Source organism: Onychostoma macrolepis, chromosome 13, assembly GCF_012432095.1.
Source record: "Onychostoma macrolepis isolate SWU-2019 chromosome 13, ASM1243209v1, whole genome shotgun sequence".
Taxonomy (NCBI): Eukaryota; Metazoa; Chordata; class Actinopteri; order Cypriniformes; family Cyprinidae; genus Onychostoma; species Onychostoma macrolepis.
This window is the reverse complement of record NC_081167.1, coordinates 4,606,995-4,626,207: the sequence shown is the minus strand read 5'-3', so window position 1 is coordinate 4,626,207 and position 19,213 is coordinate 4,606,995. Positions and strand designations below refer to the sequence as shown.

General features: G+C 40.6%; 1 long non-coding RNA gene across 1 annotated transcript; it reads right to left on the bottom strand.

Annotated features, from left to right (window-relative positions):
• Window positions 1–16,175: 16,175 nt before the first annotated feature.
• LOC131552705 (uncharacterized) lies at window positions 16,176–18,048 on the bottom strand. The gene is made up of 4 exons (XR_009274036.1): window positions 17,911–18,048; window positions 17,067–17,107; window positions 16,860–16,970; window positions 16,176–16,647 (listed from the first exon to the last, which is right to left on the bottom strand). It is a non-coding gene; the product is annotated as an uncharacterized LOC131552705 (long non-coding RNA).
• Between the last annotated feature and the right edge of the window lie 1,165 nt (window positions 18,049–19,213).

The window sequence follows — 19,213 nt, the reverse complement described above, 5'->3', positions numbered from 1 at the left end:
GATCCAATTCCACTTGATCATTTAGAGGTCTCTCACCATGGCAACCCAAGTTTGATTCCGAGCTGCAACAGTCTTGCATTATAAACCAAAAGTTTGATCTACAACAGTGGTCAAACTTAGCTCATGGAGGGACAGTCTTGTAGAGTTTACAGCTCCAACCCAAATGTCACCCTGCAAAATATTTTTTTTTTAGAATAAATATCAATTTTTGAAATATTAATATAAATAATGCTATTACTACTTAATATGGAGGAGGGGGGGGCTTGAATCATATGGCCTGCTTTACTTTAGAAGACTCAGATACAGTACGCGAGTGAAATTCTTTTTATACTTCTTTTCATCTCCTTTTGTGTTCCACAGAAGCTATGCCATACGAATTTGAAACTACAATAGGATGGAAAAAAAATATGATATTGTTATATTTGCACCTCTTATTTGCTCAAAGTTCACTATGCGTGTTCTTTCCTTTGAGTGTAGGCTAATTCCCTGCTTCCAGTATTTCAAAAAAAGCTACCAAATTAGACAATTTTTGTAACCTGATCTACTCTTGGTTTTCTTTTGGAAGTAATGTGTGGTAGACTAGAGGTTAGTTATCAAGTCTCTAAACATGGCAACCTGAGTTTCATTCCTTAGCTGGGCACCCTAGTGTTACACTTCCTCAGGCAATGTTTTTAATGGTCTGGAAAACAAAAGTATTTCAATACTGAACGAAAATGAAGAAATATAAAGTATGCCATAAAAATGATTGATCATCTGACACAGCAATGAATGTGTTGATAAAAATTACTGGTCATATAACAGAAACAGTGTTCAATGTATATTCTACTATATAGTAGATAGTTGTCACAGCAAAGTTGACACAAGGACTAACTATAAATATATGACTATAGGAATATGATACATTTGCGTATTCTTAATTCTCAGATTATTTTAGTATTAACATAATACATATTTTTACATTTTTACAAATTAGTTTCATAATTCATGAACTTTGCAACACTGACTCTGTTATTAAACCGAACTGCATTAACAGTGGACTTGAGCTGAATAATAACAGTTCTGTAGAGCTGCTTATAGTTAAATTAAGCTCATTTTGATGAACTTTGTACTTTTATTGAACTAAACTAAATCAACACTGAACTGACTTGAGCTGAATAGTGACACTTCTTTAGAGCAGCTTCATAGCTGAATTGAGTTTGCTTCATAACTAATGGACTTTGTAACATTTAAACTAAATTGTACAGAATGACATTACCTTTAAAGAGCTGCTTTACAGCTGAAAATGTATTTGCAATGTTAAAATTGTTATTAACCTTTTTATTGTGAAGATGCATTGAAACAATATATGTATAAATGTATTGTACTGCTAATGTTATATGAATAAACAAATGATAAAGCTTGGCTTACTGAATATCAGGTCCCTTTCTACGAAAGCACTTTGTAAATATGATCACGGATCATAACCTAGATGTGCTCTGTTTGACAGAAACCTGGCTAAAACCAGATGAATACAGTTTAAGCAAGTCTACCCCCCCCCCACTTTTAACAAGATTACTGTTATTAAAATGAACCGCGTCCAAAAGGCAAAGGGGGTGTCACAAATCAAGCTGGAGACAACGGGTAAGTGAAAGACATGAAGGTTTATTAACAAGGAGCAAGGGGTGATCGTTTGGAGCAAGGCAGGTGAGAATCCAACAAAGTAAAGTTCAATGATTCTTAGCTGAATACTGAGGTTTGGTTTCTGTGCAGGTTCAGGGGGGGGGGGTTCGTGATCCTGGAGCAGAAGAGCAACGTAGGAAGATCATCAGGAATATGGAGGCAAGAAAAGACAGGCAAGTAGCATACAGAGAAACTGGTAAAGTTCTGGGTAGTGAATGGTAGACCAGACGGTGAGTGACTGGAAGGAGCGTGCTTAGCAATGGTGACTTGACTGCTGATGACCGGTGCAGGGAATCAGAACGCCAAGTAATGGTGATCGTGACTGAGAACAGGTGTGAGCCGGGGAGGATTCTGGGACATGGAGGCCAGAGCTGGTGACAGAGACTCCCTGACATTACCTCCCCCTCCCGGAAGGCACGTCCCGCGCCGTAACAACATCCAACAGGAGGGGGGGGGGGGCACTCTGGAGGCCCCTCAGGACAGACACGGACAGGCTTCTACCGGGACGGTCGGCCTCCAGAGTGGGACCCATGATGGATCAGGGAGTTCGTGGGCGCAATGGCGGTGCAGGAGACACGGGAGGCCATGGCGGAGCAGCCCTCGAGCCTTTATGGCTGGAGCCATACTACCCCCCTCCCCCCAAACTTACGGGGCTGAACTTGGGGATTGGAGCCCTCTCTGGGCTTAACAGGGGATCAGGAGCCCTCCTTGGGCCAAACTCGGAATCTGAGGCCCTCTCTAGGCCAGACATGAGACCAACAGCCCTCCTTGGGCTGAACGGGGTGACAGGGGCCTTCTCAGGGGTGAGCTCAGGAACCGCATCCATCGAGGCAACAAGAGAAGCAAGCGGTTTGGGAATGGCCTCCGTGGCCATGACAGGAGAAGCAGCCTGCTTCTGAAGAACCCCAACAGACAAGACCGTCTAGACTTGCTCCTGTGGACAATACTTCAGGGGACATGACTTGATTCTGGATAGGTGCTGGAGCCATCCCACTGGCATCTCACTGGACTCTGGACGGGGCTGGAGCCATCTCACTGGACAGGGGCTGGAGCCCATGATATCCCCTCACACACCACCAGTATTCCTAGGGGCACGGAGGGCTTGAGTGTGCTGCGAACTGTGGCCTTAATTTTGGAGCGGTTGGTGTTTCTGGGCTGAGGACGAGGGTGGAGCTTTGGATGACTCGAGGATATTTTCGAGGAGCGGGCACTGACTTCAGAGCGGCTGGCAGGTTTGGAGGAGCCACAGCCGGCAGGCTTGACTTCGTAGCGGTCAGCAGACTTGACTGATGAGTGGCTGGTGGGCTTGGGATTGTCTAGGCCTGCAAGAAACCAAATTTTCAGCTCAAAATGGCACCGAGAGGAGTTTTTTGCCAGCTCCCAGAACTCCAACACGAAGTCCACCAATGGCTGGCCATTCTGAGCAAAGGGTTTCATCTTTTTTTTTACGGTCCGGTCTTCTGTCACAAATCAAGTTGGAGACAACGGGTAAGTGCAGGTTTATTAACATGAGGAGCAAGGGGTGATCATTTGGAGCAAGGCAGGTGAGAATCCAACACAAAGTACAGTTTAATGATTCTTAGCTGAATACTGAGGTTTGGTTTCTGTGCAGGTTTGGGGTTCGTGATCCAGGAGCAGAAGAGAGCAACGTAGGAAGATCATCAGGAATCTGGAAGTAAGTAAAGACAGGTAAGTAGCATACAGAGAAACTGGTAAAGTTCTAGGTAGTGAACAGTAGACCAGATGGTGAGTGACTGGAAGGAGCGTGCTTATCAATGGTGACTTGATTGTTGATGACAGGTGCAGGGAATCAGAACTCTAAGTGATGATGATGGTGATCGTGACTGAGAACAGGTGTGAGCCGGGGAGGAGTCCAGGGCTGGTGACTGGTGACAGAGACTCCCTGACAGGGGGAGTTGTTGCTACAGTTTATAGCAATATTCTCAGTATTTCTCAGAGGGCAGGCTTTAAGTATAACTCCTCTGAAGTAATGGTGCTTCATATAACATTATTTAGAGAAACAAGTGTTAATGATAAATCCCCTGTGATGTTTGTACTGGCTACTGTATACAGGCCACCAGGGCACCATACAGACTTTATTAAAGAATTTGCTGATTTTCTATCAGAGTTAGTTCTGGCTGCAGATAAAGTCTTAATCGTTGGTGATTTTAATATCCACGTTGATAATGAAAAAGAAGCATTAGGATCAGGACCTACCTAAAACATGTCTCAGGGCCTACTCGTTGTCGAAATCATACTCTAGATTTAATATTGTCACATGGAATTGATGTTAATGGTATTGAAATTCTGAAGCAAAGTGATGATATTTCAGATCATTATCTAGTCTTGTGTAAACTCCATATAGCTAAAGCTGTAAAGCCAACTCCTTGTTACAAATATGGTAGAACCATTACCTCTACCACAAAAGACTGCTTTATAAATAATCTTCCTGATTTATCTCAATTCCTCAGCATATCCAACAGCACAGAAAAACTTGATGATATAACAAACTATGGACTCTCTCTTTTCTAGCACTTTAGATACGGTTGCTCCTTTACGCTTAAGAAGGATTAAGGAAAAGAGTCCAACACCGTGGTATAATGAGCACACTTGCGCCCTAAAGAGAGCAGCCCGGAAAATGGAGCACAGCTGGAGGAAAACAAAACTAGAGGTATTTCGTATTGCTTGGAGGGAAAGTACCCTATCCTACAGAAAAGCATTAAAAACTGCCAGATCTGATTACTTTTCATCTCTTTTAGAAGAAAACAAACATAACCCCAGGTATCTATTCAATACAGTGGCTAAATTAACAAACAAATTAAGTATCAGCAGGTGTTGACATTTCATAGATCCTCTTTTGGGTATTATTAATTTGCCATTGTTATTAGGATATGTTCCCAAAACCTTCAAATTGGCTGTTATTAAGCCTCTCATGAAAAAACACAACTTGACCCCAAAGATCTAGTTAATTACAGACCGATCTCGAATCTCCCTTTTCTGTCAAAGATACTAGAAAAGATAATATCCTCACAATTATATTCCTTCTTAGAGAAAAATGGTATCTGTCAGGATTTCCAGTCAGGATTTAGACCGTTTCATAGTACTGAGACTGCTCTCATTAGAGTTACAAATGACCTGCTCTTATCATCTGATCGTGGTTGTATCTCTCTATTAGTACTACTACTGGATCGTAGTGCTGTGTTCGACACTATCGACCTCAACATTCTTTTGAATAGACTAGAAAACTTTGTTGGCATTAGTGGAAGTGCATTAGCATGGTTCAAATCGTACTTATCTGACCGCCATCAATTTGTAGCAGTGAATGAAGTGGTATCATATCGATCACAAGTGCAGTATGGAGTACCTCAAGGCTCAGTACTAGGGCCGTTACTTTTCACACTTTAATTATAATAATAAATGTAGCTGCAAAGCAGCAATTACCGGGGTTCAAGCATGTAAGCACATGAGAAAAAAGATTTTGTGTTTACATGGCTGTAACCACCTAAATCAGTGATTAAAAATAGCATTTTGGGCAAATGCAGGTAATTTACCAAAGAAATATGATGATTTTAAACACATCCAAAATGGAGAATAGGCTCACAGACACACAACATACATACACACACACTGAAATTAAATGATTAAACTAGTTTATTAATACTCTATAAGCATATTTACACACACACACACACACACACAAATAGAAATGAAATGGTTAAACTATCATATTAATAATCATTAAGCCTGCTTACACATAGAGACACACTCATACACGGACAGACATGCACACACATTTTGTTGCAGATATAGATATTTGAAATAAATGATAGGTGACAATAGTTTTTGCAAGTCTTCTCCTTTTAAGAGTTTATATTTCTCTGTGATCATAATATGGCAAAATTGTAAAAACTGACATAGCAAAATGGTAAACTTGAATTAAATGTGATTTTAAATGTTATAACAGTGATTTTATAATATCTCCACAAGAAAAGCTATGAACAGTTCTGTTTGAGAGTTTAATTAGATTAGATTAGATTAGATTCAACTTTATTGTCATTACACAAGTACAGGTACAGGGCAACGAAATGCAGTTTAGGTCTAACCAGAAGTGCAATAGCAGCAAGTGCAGGATATACAATGGTTGAATAAGTGCAGGACAAGGATATGTACTGAATATATGTATAAATATATATAGAAAGATGGTTACTACTATAAACAGAATTTACAGGTGAATATGTATAGTGAATAAATATACAGATGGCTATTACTATAAACAAGGTGTAAAAGTGCAGTGGAAGTGATTGCATATTACAATTAGACGTACGGTGCAAAATGCTAATGTAACATTGATAATGTAAATAACAGTCGGCAGTGCAAATGAGCATAATCCAATTTAGGTATGGTAGTGCAAGATACAAAAGTAAACAGTTGTTACTGTAATAAAAATTTACATTCAGTAGTGCAAATAAGGCCGATGTGAGGTAGGAGAGAAGAGTTAACAATATACGAGGAAGTGGATCAACGGGGTTAGAGTTCAGTAAAGAGACAGCTCTGGGGAAGAAACTGTTCTTTAATCTGCTGGTCCTGGTCCGGAGGCACCTGAAACGCCTGCCGGAGGGCAGGAGAGAAACAGTCTGTGGGCTGGGTGAGAGGAGTCCTTAAGGATGCTGCGAGCTCGATGCAGACAGCGTTTCCTCTGGATGTGTTCGATGGCAGGTAGTGGAGTCCCTGTGATGCGCTGGGCAGTTTTCACCACCGCTGCAGTGCCTTGCGCTCCGCAACAGAGCAGCTCCCATACCATACTGTGACACAGTTGGTCAGGATGCTTTCTATTGCGCAGCGATAGAAGTTCACCAGGATAGCCGAGGAGAGCTGATTCTTCCTCAGTGTCCTCAGAAAGAAGAGGCGCTGGTGAACCTTCTTGACCAGGCTGGAGGTGTTGGTTTTCCACAACATGTCCGCCGAGATGTGGATCCCCAGGAACTTGAAACTGGAGACACGCTCAACAGCTATTCCATTGATGTGGATGGTGTCGTGTGTGCCTCTTGACTCCTTCCTGAAGTCCACGATGAGCTCCTTCGTTTTGGTGGTGTTGAGGAGCAGGTTATTTTCAGTGCACCATGTGGCCAGGTGCTGGATCTCCTCCCTATAGGCAGTCTCATCGTTGTTACTGATGAGGCCAATCACCGTGGTGTCGTCTGCAAACTTGACGATGGAATTAGATCCATACACAGGCTTGCAGTCGGAGGTGAAGAGGGAGTAGAGAAACGGGCTTAGCACACAGCCCTGTGGTACACCAGTGTTAAGTGTGATGGATGTGGAGCAGGTGAATCCTGATCGAACATTCTGGGGTCTGTTGGTCAGGAAGTCCAAAATCCAGTTGCACATTGAGGTATTGATGCCCAGGTCTCCAAGTTTGGCTATTAACTTGGTTGGGATGACAGTGTTGAATGCTGAGCTGAAGTCAACAAACAGCATACGTGCATAAGTGTTCTTATTGTCCAGGTGAGTGAGCACAGAGTGCAGTGCCATGGAAACTGCATCCTCTGTGCTCCTATTGCTACGGTAGGCAAACTGGTGTGAGTCCAATGTGGATGGTAGAGAGTCTTTTAGGTGTTCCAGGACCAGCCGCTCAAAGCACTTCATAACGATGGGTGTGAGTGCTACAGGGCGGTAGTCATTAGGGCATCTCGGGCTAGAATGTTTTGGCACTGGCACAATGGAAGTGCATTTAAAGCATGTTGGTACGGCTGCTTGGGCAAGAGACAGATTGAAAATGTCTGTAAAAACCCCAGCGAGCTGCTCCGCACATGCCCTGAGAACACGACCAGGGATGTTGTCTGGTCCAGCAGCCTTGTGCGCGCTGATCCGGCTCAGTGACTTGCAGATATCTGTGGAGGAGAGTATGATTGGGTCAAAGCGAGCATAAAAGTAATTTAGCTCGTTCAGGAAGTTGACATCAGTGGCTGCGGGGGTGGAGTGGGTGGGTTTGTAGTCACTGATGGCCTGAATGCCCTGCCACATGCGTCGAGGGTCAGAGTTGGAAAAGTGTCCCTCTATCTTTAGCTTGTAGCAGTGCTTGGCCTTTTTGATGCCCCTCTTCAGGTTTGCTCTGGATGTGCTGTAGGCTTGTGCATCTCCTGATCTGAAGGCAGTGTTGCGTGACTTCAACAGGAGTCGCACTTCCTTGTTCATCCAAGGCTTCTGATTTGGATATGTGGTGATCTGTTTCTGGGTTGTAACACTGTCAATGGTGATATTGATATGATCCAATACAGAGGAGGTGTAAGAGTCAATGTCTGTGTGAGCGCCACTGGTGGCTTGAGAAGCAAACATACTCCAGTCTGTGTGTAGAAACCTTTCCTGGAGTGTGGAATCTGCCCCGCAGGCCACACCTTGATGGTCTTCACTGATGGCTTCACACGGTTGATGAGGGGTGCATATTTGGGGTGAGGAACAAAGAAAGGTGATCTGACTGTCCCAGGTGGGGAGGGGTGTCGCAACGTAAGCTCCAGCCATGTTTGTGTAAACATGGTCTAAGGTTTTGTTTCCTCTGGTGTGACAGGAAACATGCTGGTGAAACTTGGGTAGCACTGACTTTAAGTTTGAGTGATTAAAGTCACCTGCAACAATAAAAGCCGCCCGGGTGATCAGTCTGTTGTTTACTGATGGCTGCGTGAAGTTCTTTCATAGCAAGCTTGGCATCAGCATCCGGGGGAATATAGGCTGCAGTTATAATGGTGGAAGTGAACTCCCGCGGTAGATAAAACGGTCTACATTTAACCATGAGAAACTCAAGGTTAGCTGAACAATGACTCCCAACAATAGCAGAGTTTGTGCACCAAGCTTTGTTAATGTAAATGCACAATCCACCACCTCTGGTCTTACCGGAGCCATCTAATGTTCTATCCGCCCGGATAAGCCCGGGCAGATAGAACTTTAATAAGCCCTTTAATGGTGTTCCGCTGCCATCTAGTGGTTATAAATTGCAAATTCTCATACAACACTGTGTTTTTAACCTTTATAACTATAGTGTTATTTTTTGCCCAATCTCTCTTAAATATTGCATGCTTGTTTAGAATGAAATTATGCATCATTTTACACAGTTTGTGGGATTTCTTTTAGTATTAATAGGCCTTTGGGTACACTATGTAAATAACACATTTTAAAATGACCAGTTTGTAGTTGTCCAAATGCAAATGTTTAACATTGTTTTGATAATTATTGACCTAGAGAGTCTAGAGAACAGTACTGCACAGATTTGATTGATTTTGAGTTAAAAACTGAAGGCTATTTGACAAAAGCATGTTTTTAATTAATCTCAAATACCTAAAGTACAGTTTGATTGACAGCAGTGATCCTAGAGGCAAAGTTGATCAGAATGAGAAGATCTATCGTATGATATAAAGATAGTGTATTTGTGATTATATGAGCAATTTTTAGCAATTTGAGGCCATTTACCCTAGAAATCATGTGTTTTTGAAACCTTTTTAGCTGTTATAGCGCCACCAATGGTCTGATCTCTATGAAACTTTGCATGCTTGTTAACAGTCATCTGACACATATTTTCACCAACTTTCGTGAAGTTTCAAGTTTTTGTTTAGGTTTTATAGACTTTTGGGTATATGTGGCCACTTCGCCTTTTCTAAATGACCCCGTTATAGGTAACCAAAGGACAAAATTCAACATTTTTTTTGATAATTATTGATCTAGACAGTCCAGAGAATTACGCTGCAGTGGTTTGATCAAGATTGAGCAAAAAACCTTGGACTAGTTCCCAAAAGTATGTTTTTAACATAATTGAGAATATTTAATGAACTATTTGATTGACAGCAATAGTAAATGTGGTAAAGTTGCTCATTATGAGGAGATCTATTGAATGATATGTATATTGTGTGGATTTGTGAAACATTACAATTGATTACAGAGCCAAAAAATCTCGTTAGTGCCAACTAGTGGCCGATTTCTTTCAAAATTTTTACAGACCTTTAGGGGCATGAGTCGAACATGTCCATTGAGTTTTGTTTTCCGATCGACCTCCGTTAACCTTATCAAATAGGTTCTTACATTTCATTGGCAGATGGCGGCCATGTTTTCTTAGATACGTGAATGTCCCCATAGATATTTGAGCCACTTCGGACAAAGACACTGCATACCAAATTTCAAGTAGATCAGACTAACGGTTACCCAGTTATAGTTTTTCGATCTTATAGCGCCACCAAGTGGCAGATCAGCGTATTTTTTAATTTGACCAAAGTTTGTGCTCATACATATGTGTACCTAGTTTGGTGAAGATATGTCATTTCGTTCACGAGTTATAGCCTGTTTCGTAAAAATGGCCCAAGACTTTTAAACATTTTGGGGCCCCATTGCGAAAGTGAGTTGAAATTTAAACTTTTTTTTTTTTTTGATAATTATTAATTTTCAATGTCCAGAGAACATTTCTGCAGTGGTTTGGTTCCGATTGGGCGACAAACCTAGAACTATTTCGCAAAAGTAGGTTGTGAACATAATTGAGAATATTTAAATAACACTTCGATTGATAGCAGTGCTCCTAGAGGCAAAGTTGTTCAAAATGAGGAGATTTATCATATGATATGAATAACTAGTGGATGTGTGAATATATGAACGTTTTTTTACAATTTACGTTCATGTACTATTGAAATATTGTGTTTTTGAAGGCTTTTTTTTACTGTTATAGCACCACCTATGATCCAAACTCCATGAAACTTTTCATGCTTGTTAAGAGTCATCTGACACATGTTTTCACCAACTTTCGTAAAGTTTCAAGCTTTTGTTTAGGTTTTATAGGCTTGTAGGTATATGTGGCCAAGCCCCCTTTTTTAAATGAGCCAATTATAGCTACCCAAAGGACAAAATTCAACATTTTTTCGATAATTATTGATCTATAGAGTCCAGAGATTATTTCTGCAGTGGTTTGATCGAGATTGAGCGAAAAACCAGAGACTAGTTCGCAAAGGTAGGTTTTTAACATATTTGTGAATAATTAATGAACGATTTGATTGACAGCAATGGTTCTTGAGGCAAAGTTGCTCATTATGAGGAGATCTATCAAATGATATGCATATTGTGTGGATATTTAAAACAACACGTGATTACAGAGCCAAAAAACTCGTTAGAGGCAACTAGTGGCCGATTTCTTTCAAAATTCTTACAGACCTTTAGGGTCATGAGTCGAACATGCTCACCGAGTTTTATTTCGATCAACCTTCGTTAACCTTGTCTAATAGGTGCTCAAATTTCATTGGCCGATGGCGGCCATGTTTTTTGAGATACGCAAATGTCCTCATATACACCTGTGCCCCTTTGGACCAACACGCATGCAAATTTTCAAGTCGATCGGACTAACAGTCACGCAGTTATTGCTGTTTTTTTGTTTTTTCCCTCTTACAGCGCCACCACGTGGCAGAGCTGCGCAATTTTTTTATTTGACCAAAGATTGAGCTCTTACACATTTGTACCAAGGTTGGTGAAGATATCTCATTCCGTTCCAGAGTTATGTTTCAAATAACATTTGGCTAACGTTAGCATAGACGCTAATTGACGTACTGTTTCGCGCGAAAATCACAATTTCAACTTTTTGTTTGATAATTATTGATAATCAGTGTCCAGGGAATATTTCTGAAGTGGTTTGATTAGGCCGATTGGGGCGAGGCTTTGTATCTGAGTAGCGAGCAATACTTGTAGTGCTTGAACCCCTAATAATAATAATAATAATACATTTTATTTAAGGCGCCTTTCAAATCACTCAAGGTCACCGTACATCAGGGAGCAATGAATAAAACAACAATAAATAGCAACAATATCAATGAACCATAAAAAGAATTAAAGATTTGAGTGTAGACAGTAATCATGTAGGATAAGCTATTCTGAATAAGTGAGTTTTGAGTTTAGCTTTGAATTGGGATAACGAGTCTAAGTTGCGAATGTTAGCTGGGAGGGAATTCCAACGGCGAGGAGCAGCGCGGCTAAAGGCTCTGTGACCCATGGTTGTCAAACGAGCCATGGGTGTATGGAGAAGACCCATTGAGGAAGAACGAAGTATTCGAGAAGGAGTGTAGGGCTGAATGAGATCTGAGAGATAAGTTGGAGCAAGGTTATGGAGAGTTTTATACGTGAGAAGAAAGATTTTAAATTCAATGAGAAATTTGATGGGAAGCCAATGTAGCTGTTGAAGAGATGGAGTAATGTGCTGTATAGATGGAGTGCGGGTTATGATACAAGCAGCTGAATTCTGAATCAACTGGAGTTTATGAAGAAACTTATGTGGTAAACCAAATAAAAGAGAATTACAGTAGTCAATGCGAGAGGTGACAAGTGAGTGAACAAGAATGGCAGTGCTGTGTGGGGAGAGAGATGAACGAAGGCGAGCAATATTACGGAGATGAAAGTAACAAATCCGGGTTATTCTATTAATGTGAGCTTCAAATGAAAGAGTGCTGACAAAGATGACCCCCCCAAGTTCTTAACCTGGCGAGAAGGAGAAACGGAGGAAGCATCAATGGATAAAGAAAAACTACAGGACCTAGAGAGAATAGAATTAGTGCCTACAAGGAGTACTTCAGTCTTACTGCCGTTAAGTTTAAGAAAATTGGCAGAGAACCAGGTTTTTATTTCGTGAAGACAGTTAGTAAGGCAGACTGGTGGAAGAATGGAATCAGGCATAGTAGATGCATAAAGTTGTGTATCATCAACGTAACAGTGAAATTTAATACCAAATTTTGAAAAGATATTACCAAGTGGGAGAAGATAAATTAGGAACAACAGAAGACATAGGACAGAACCTTGGGGGACACCACAGCTAACAGAAAAGGGATGGGAGTGAAAACTTTTTAATTGTACGAACTGTGTACGATTGGAAAGGTATGAAGTAAACCAAGCGAGAGGAATACCAGAAATACCAATAACAGATAAACTGTTTAACAACATATTGTGTGAAATGGTATCAAAAGCTGCACTCAAATCAAGCAAAACAAGAATAGATAAGGACCCACCATCAGCAGCCATTAACAGATCATTAGTTGGCTCATTAGGCGGTTTCTGTACTATGCTTGGGACAAAATCCTGACTGAAAACACTCATATAAGTTATTATTACTAAGGTGAGCTTGGACCTGTGCTGCAACTGCTTTTACAAGTATTTTCAAAATAAAAGGAAGATTTGAAATGGGATGGAAGTTGTCTAAATTGTTAGGGTCTGCAGCAGGTTTTTTGAGTATTGGGGTTATAGCAGCTATTTTAAAAGATGATGGAACAGTGCCAGAGCTAAGGGAAGTAAGAACGATACGAGTTATAAGAGGAGAAAGAGAAGGAAGACAGTCTTTTACCAGGTGAGCTGGTATGGGATCAAGTGAGCATGTGGAAGAATTAGATTTGTAAATAAGATTAGAAATTTCTAATTCAGATGGCAGGGTAAAAGAAGAGAAAAGAATAAGAGGGGAATCGGTTGAAACGCTGTATAATGAATTACAATATGGGTTAGCCGGAGAGGCCAACTGTTGGTGGATAGCAGTTATTTTGTTACTGAAAAAAGACATAAATTCAACACATTGAGCAGTGCAGTACAGGTGTGCAGGAAGGCTGTCAGGTGGTTTCATTATACGATTTACAGTGGAGAACAAACCTTTAGTATTACAATCTCCAGACTCAATTAAATGTGAATAAAACCCATATTTGGCAGCAGAAAGAGCATCTTTATAAAGATGAACATGTTCGTTATACAGCTCTCTATGTACCATAAATCCAGTTAGTTTATAAAGGCGTTCCAAATGTCGCCCTCTAGTTTTTAGCTGGTGAAGTTCAGGAGTAAATCAGGGCGTAGAGTTAATGAAAGATACAGTCCGAGTTTTAAGAGGTGTAAAATTGTCCAGGAGTTGTCGTAATTCAGAATTATAAAAGGAGACCAGTGCATCAGAGGAAGAGAGTCACTGTATGGGAGGTCGGTGATTGCAACAGTAAAAGCTGAGGGGGTGATTTTTTTTTATATTCCGGAATGTCATAGAACGTTGTTGCTTGGATCTAGAGAGTGTAACATTTACATTGAAATAAAGCAATTTATGATCGGATATGGGTATTGCAGTTGCCGTACAGTCCTGAGTTGTAACACCTGAACAGCAAACAAGGTCCAGAGTGTGGCCTTTAGAATGGGTTGGAAAGTCCACATATTGCTGGAGACCAAAACTGTCCAGGCAGGAAATTAAATCCCTTGTGAGTGAGTTACTAGCAGTGTTCACATGAATATTAAAGTCACCCGGTAGAATAATATTAGGTGATAAGGTACACAGTGAGGTTAAAAATGCACAAAATTCACAGTATTTGGGTGGTCGATAGACAACAGCTAGAACTGTAGGTGTTGGACCGCTGATAAAGCAACTGACTCAAAAGAAGCGTACATTGATAAAGACAATGGAGATGCTTTATAAGTCGATTTGTGAAGTATAGCTAGACCTCCGCCACGTCTGGAGATATGAGTTTGCGAAATATTTAACCCCAGGGGACACGCATGATTCAACTCTAAAAAGTAATTCTCCTGCTGCCAGGTCTCAACCAAACAGAAGAAATCGAACTTACGATCATCCACAATGTCACTGATGAAGAGACCCTTGTTAGAGAGTGAACGTACATTAAAAAGTCCAACTTTGAGCTCATTTCCACCCAGTGAAGAGCTAGCTGATCTGGCTAAGCTAGCCAAGATGCTCTAGTCAACAATCCGCCGAGTATTCTGCGTTCAAGTCCTCCTGGGACGTTCGTACTTACGAGTTGACCAGTAGTTATCACGACGTCGGGTGCGTTCAAGTCACTTTGGTCGGAAAAAGATGGCGATTTAACTTTTCTACATAAAATTCAACAATTTTTTAAAACTCTACATCTACAAAATATTGAATGAAGAATGTGCATTAGTGTGTTTTTTTCTTTTTTCCGTTTTTATTTAATTTATAGGTGATGTAAACTGAATAATTATATATTATATTGTAATTATACAATAATATAATATTGTGTATATGTAACATAGTTTTATTGTACATTACAAAAAATAAATAAATAAATAATAATTTTATTAATTTCAACAATTTTACGGACGCTGCATATCTTTAGTCTTTATTGCATCCGACACGTTTTTTCACTGACACACCCCCAACTCGGAAACTCGGGGGCTTATGCTGCGTTCACGCCATATCGTAATTACCGTAATTCCGAGATGACAACACGTGACGTTCAACTCGGGGCTGTTCACGTCCTACAACTGGGGATTATCTGTTGCTATAGCGACAGTCAACAAAATGAGCCCGCGAAAGAATGTTGAGAACAACAACAAAATAACAGTACGAACACGGTATGTTTTTTTATAGTACATTATAGTATCTATATACATGCATCTATTTTCCTCTTTTTTTAGAGCAGTAATATAGCTTTCTTTGAAAGCGCCGGCATTTTTCTCTGGTTCCGCGTTAGGTGTAGCGGTCATGTGGTACAAGCCGTAGCTTTCAGAAAGCTCCTAGTTCACAAATTGTAATTACGAGTTCTGAGAGGACGTGAACGCTTTTTACAAGTTGGTATCTCGTAATTACGGTTATTACGATATGGCGTGAACGCACCTTTAATGCTGCCTTATCGGAATTATTGTAAATAGGAGTTTCCCAATCGGAAATTGGACGTGAACGGACTCTCAAGTCGTATTTACTACTGGGAAATTCGGAAATAATTTTGATATCCGAGTTTCCGAGTTGGGCGGGTCATAACCCAGATAGCAAAATTTGTCTGGCCCATCTCTGGGCCACAACCTTGCTTAGCTTCTGGCCCAGTTCTGGCTGGGTCCCCGGCCCGAAACTGGCACATACACTGAAAACCGACTCAAACAATTTCCTCTGGCCCAGATGCGGCCCACACCCTGTAAAATGACTCTTATTTATTGACGTGGTTCAAATCTGGCCCGCATACTGTAGAGTGACTTCTATTATTTTATGTGGCCCAGGTCTGGCCCAGACACTTTAAGCCAGATCTGGCTGAGATTTGGCTTGGTCCCCGGGCCGAATGTGGCCCAGAAACTGCTAAATGTAATTCAGCAGTGAAACACAAATACAACCATTTAAAAACATTAAAAAGGCTTTAATTATAAAATTACCAAATACTTTAATATAAATATATATGAACAAATTCACTACAGTATAAACATTCACACTTTTTAAACCACAAAGTAACAACTAAATTATATTTACTGTATATTTTATATATGAAGAGTTCATTTGCAGAAACAGATAACTTCGTTTTAACAATTTTTAAAAATCATGTTTTTCATTGTGCATTCCAATTAATCTCAATCAAACTGCATTCAGGTTATTTTGATTAGGCAAAGAATAACTAATAAATACTAGCTAACTAACACAAAACAAAAACACGATAACAAAAAACATGATTTTTTAAAATATTTAAAAACTGAGTTATCTGTTTTTGCAAATAAACTCTTCATATATAAAACATTATGTGTCATAATTCAGTTCAGTTCTTATCAAATGGTGTCAGTGCAGTCAAGTCAGTAATATTGCTGAATATTAGGAGTCTTCAACCAAGCAAGACAAAAGGCAACAGTGACAAGGAACCCAAACAAGACCGGGCTCAGTCAGGAAACAGTCTCGTCTGGCCAAACGAGTGAATGTGGTTTGATTATTCCAGGCTGCATCACAAGTCAGATTGTGGATTGATATCATTCAGAATATTTCATCCAACTTCTTCTGCTTGAAGAAACATCACGCCAGCAGGTGAAGCTGGTAGAAAGGGTCTGCGCAGAGGGCTTGTCTGGTTCTCGTAGTCTTTGCTGAGGATCTGTGCTGGGGTCATCAGTGAGGTCTTCACAGGGATCTGTCATCCAGCTGACATGGTCTCCGCTGACAGTCAGGGATGTGTTGTGGTCGCTCCTGGTGCAGGTCCACCATCTGGTCTGGATACGGCTGGATCAGCTGATTACTGTAACCTAGGGATAAGGGTGAGACAGTATATAAGCAACTAATATAAGCATTGATGTCATTCTTCTTACAAATTAACAAGTACATTAGATATTATAGGAAGTGTTGCTGCTTACCCTAATTGGTGCAGCATAAAGATCCTTTAAGAGATTTGAATTATACAAATGTGATAGTGTGTCATGTGTATGGATGGCTAAAGAGATGGGTCTTTTAAACTCACAGTGTGTCTGCCTCCTGAAGTCCTCCCTTCTGATCTGCTGGAGCCACCTCTTCAGTCCCCTTGACCTCCATTTCAGCAGCATTAGCTTGAAAGTTTTTTCCAAATTGCAGCCTTGAAATATGTATAAATATATATTGTAAGGTAATTATTTAATCTTAAGCATTACAGTTTTTTTACAATCATTAGAACCAGACCCAGAATTCGCACCTTATAAGTTTGATGAATGTTCATGCAGCAGCTCAGAATTTCTGTAAAAAAAAAAAAAAAAAAAGTCAGATTACATAAAAGTTTAATCTGAACACTATATATAAATTTGTTTGCTCATAATAATCCCAACCACAGTAAAATAAGTACTGCATAAATCACACGGCATATCTATGCTTCAAAAGTTTTCATTCACTCTAAAAACTGAACCTCAAGTGCAGCAGACAGATTATCTCCGTTCAAGAACAAAAGATGGTGCACTTACATTTTACGGCTCTCTTACGTATCTATAGTGTTTTTCTCTCTCAGAGCTTCCCACACGGCAGTGTTACCACAAAATAATTATTATTATTAAATTCAGATTGCACATATTGAATTGTCTTAGCAGGTGTAATGCTACAACAGCGTGCTCAGTTTGATTCACAAACAAATGACTCATTTGAATGGTTAAGTGAATCAAATCAGAGAGTCACTCGTATAGATGTTTATGGCGCCACCAGTCCGACTCCTTTGATTCAATAGCAGTCACTCGTTGAAAAAGACGAATCGAATGAATTCTAGCAAACAAAATAGAATTTAACTCATTAAAATGTAATTACCTAACATTATCGTGCACTGGATACAGCTCATCGGTTTTTCATATTAAAAAATTATATATTGTTTTCCTAAAGAGACCGCCTGACAGTTAGGCCTACCGTTACTCATCAACACTCAATATATCCGGACCGAACGGTTTTTCTGACGCTATTATCATCGCAAACCTAACAGAAACCATCTAAAACCTATACTCTTTGTGGCATTTAAACATCAAACAACACTAGATTGATCATTAAATAACTTAATTTACCTTTTTGCAGCTGAAGTATTCCTCTTGAGAACTGTGCCCGCCGAAATCTCCTCAGGATTAACCGCCAAATCTCTCTCTCAGGCGGCTTTCATTCTAGCAGCGGCCGCCGGAGACAAAACCAACTCGGGCCGATGGTAGATACACACAACTACACCGAAAAGCGGACCTGCCGCACGCATAACAGCTTTCAGCCGAGATCGCCCAGAGAGAAAAAGCCATCTGTCAGCCAGAAGTGTTTTGTAGAGTCGGCGCGGCTCTGGCCCATTATCTTCTCACCGACGTCGTGACTGAACCGACAGTGCCGCATTTCAGCCAGAATCGGCCCGAGTGTGCTTGCTATCTGGGAAACTTTAAACATGGTGGAGGGAACAACCATTGCTGCTGTCAATGCTGTTCTCACAACAACTACATTCCTTTGTCCTGTCACTAAAGTAGTGTATTTATAGGCTAGATATGAACGATCATGCAAAGCATATTGTATGTTTTATATAAGCATGTATTTGACTGAAATTCCAGAATTGTCAGCGAACTGTATAGCGCGGTGAATTTATGATTGTCAACCAATGGGATGCTACATTTTATTCTTTCCGACATTAAAGCACTTGAATACGACAAGCTTGTAATCACGACCTCATAAGTGGGAAATAGGAAACTTCCGATAGCACGTGAAGGCAGCTTGATTGGCTCTATGACACTCTCTCCTCTCCGCCTGTAGCTGGTGTGTGGTGAGCGCACTGGCGCCGTTGTCCTGTGGCTGCTGTCGCATCATCCAAGTGCATGCTGCACACTGGTGGTGGTTAAGGAGAGACCCCCACATAATTGTAAAGCGCTTTGGGTTTATTGCAACACACAATAAAGCGCTATATAAATGCCTCATTCATTCATTCATTCATAAGGTAAATTCAGGCCATATCGTAATTACCGTAATTACGAGATACCAACTTGTAAAAAGTGTTCACGTCCTCGTAGAACTCGTAATTTCAATTTGTGAACTGGGAGCTTTCTGAAAGCTATGGCTTGTACCCGGGTGTGTCTCACTAGAGCTGGGAATCGATTCCAAAAAGAATCGATTCCGAGGCGTTGGGAATCGAGAGTCGATTCCAAAGGTTGAATCGATCCCATCAAGAGGAATCGACTCCTCAGAGCTTATTTCAGTTTAACAAAGCTTATCTATGGGTGCCTCTCAAATGGAAGGCTGCATCCTACGAAGGCTGCACACATATAAATTCACGAAAATAAACTGAAAGAAAACGAGTCGGTACTGAGATCATCTGAATTTGAGGATGCAGCCTTCCGTTTGAGA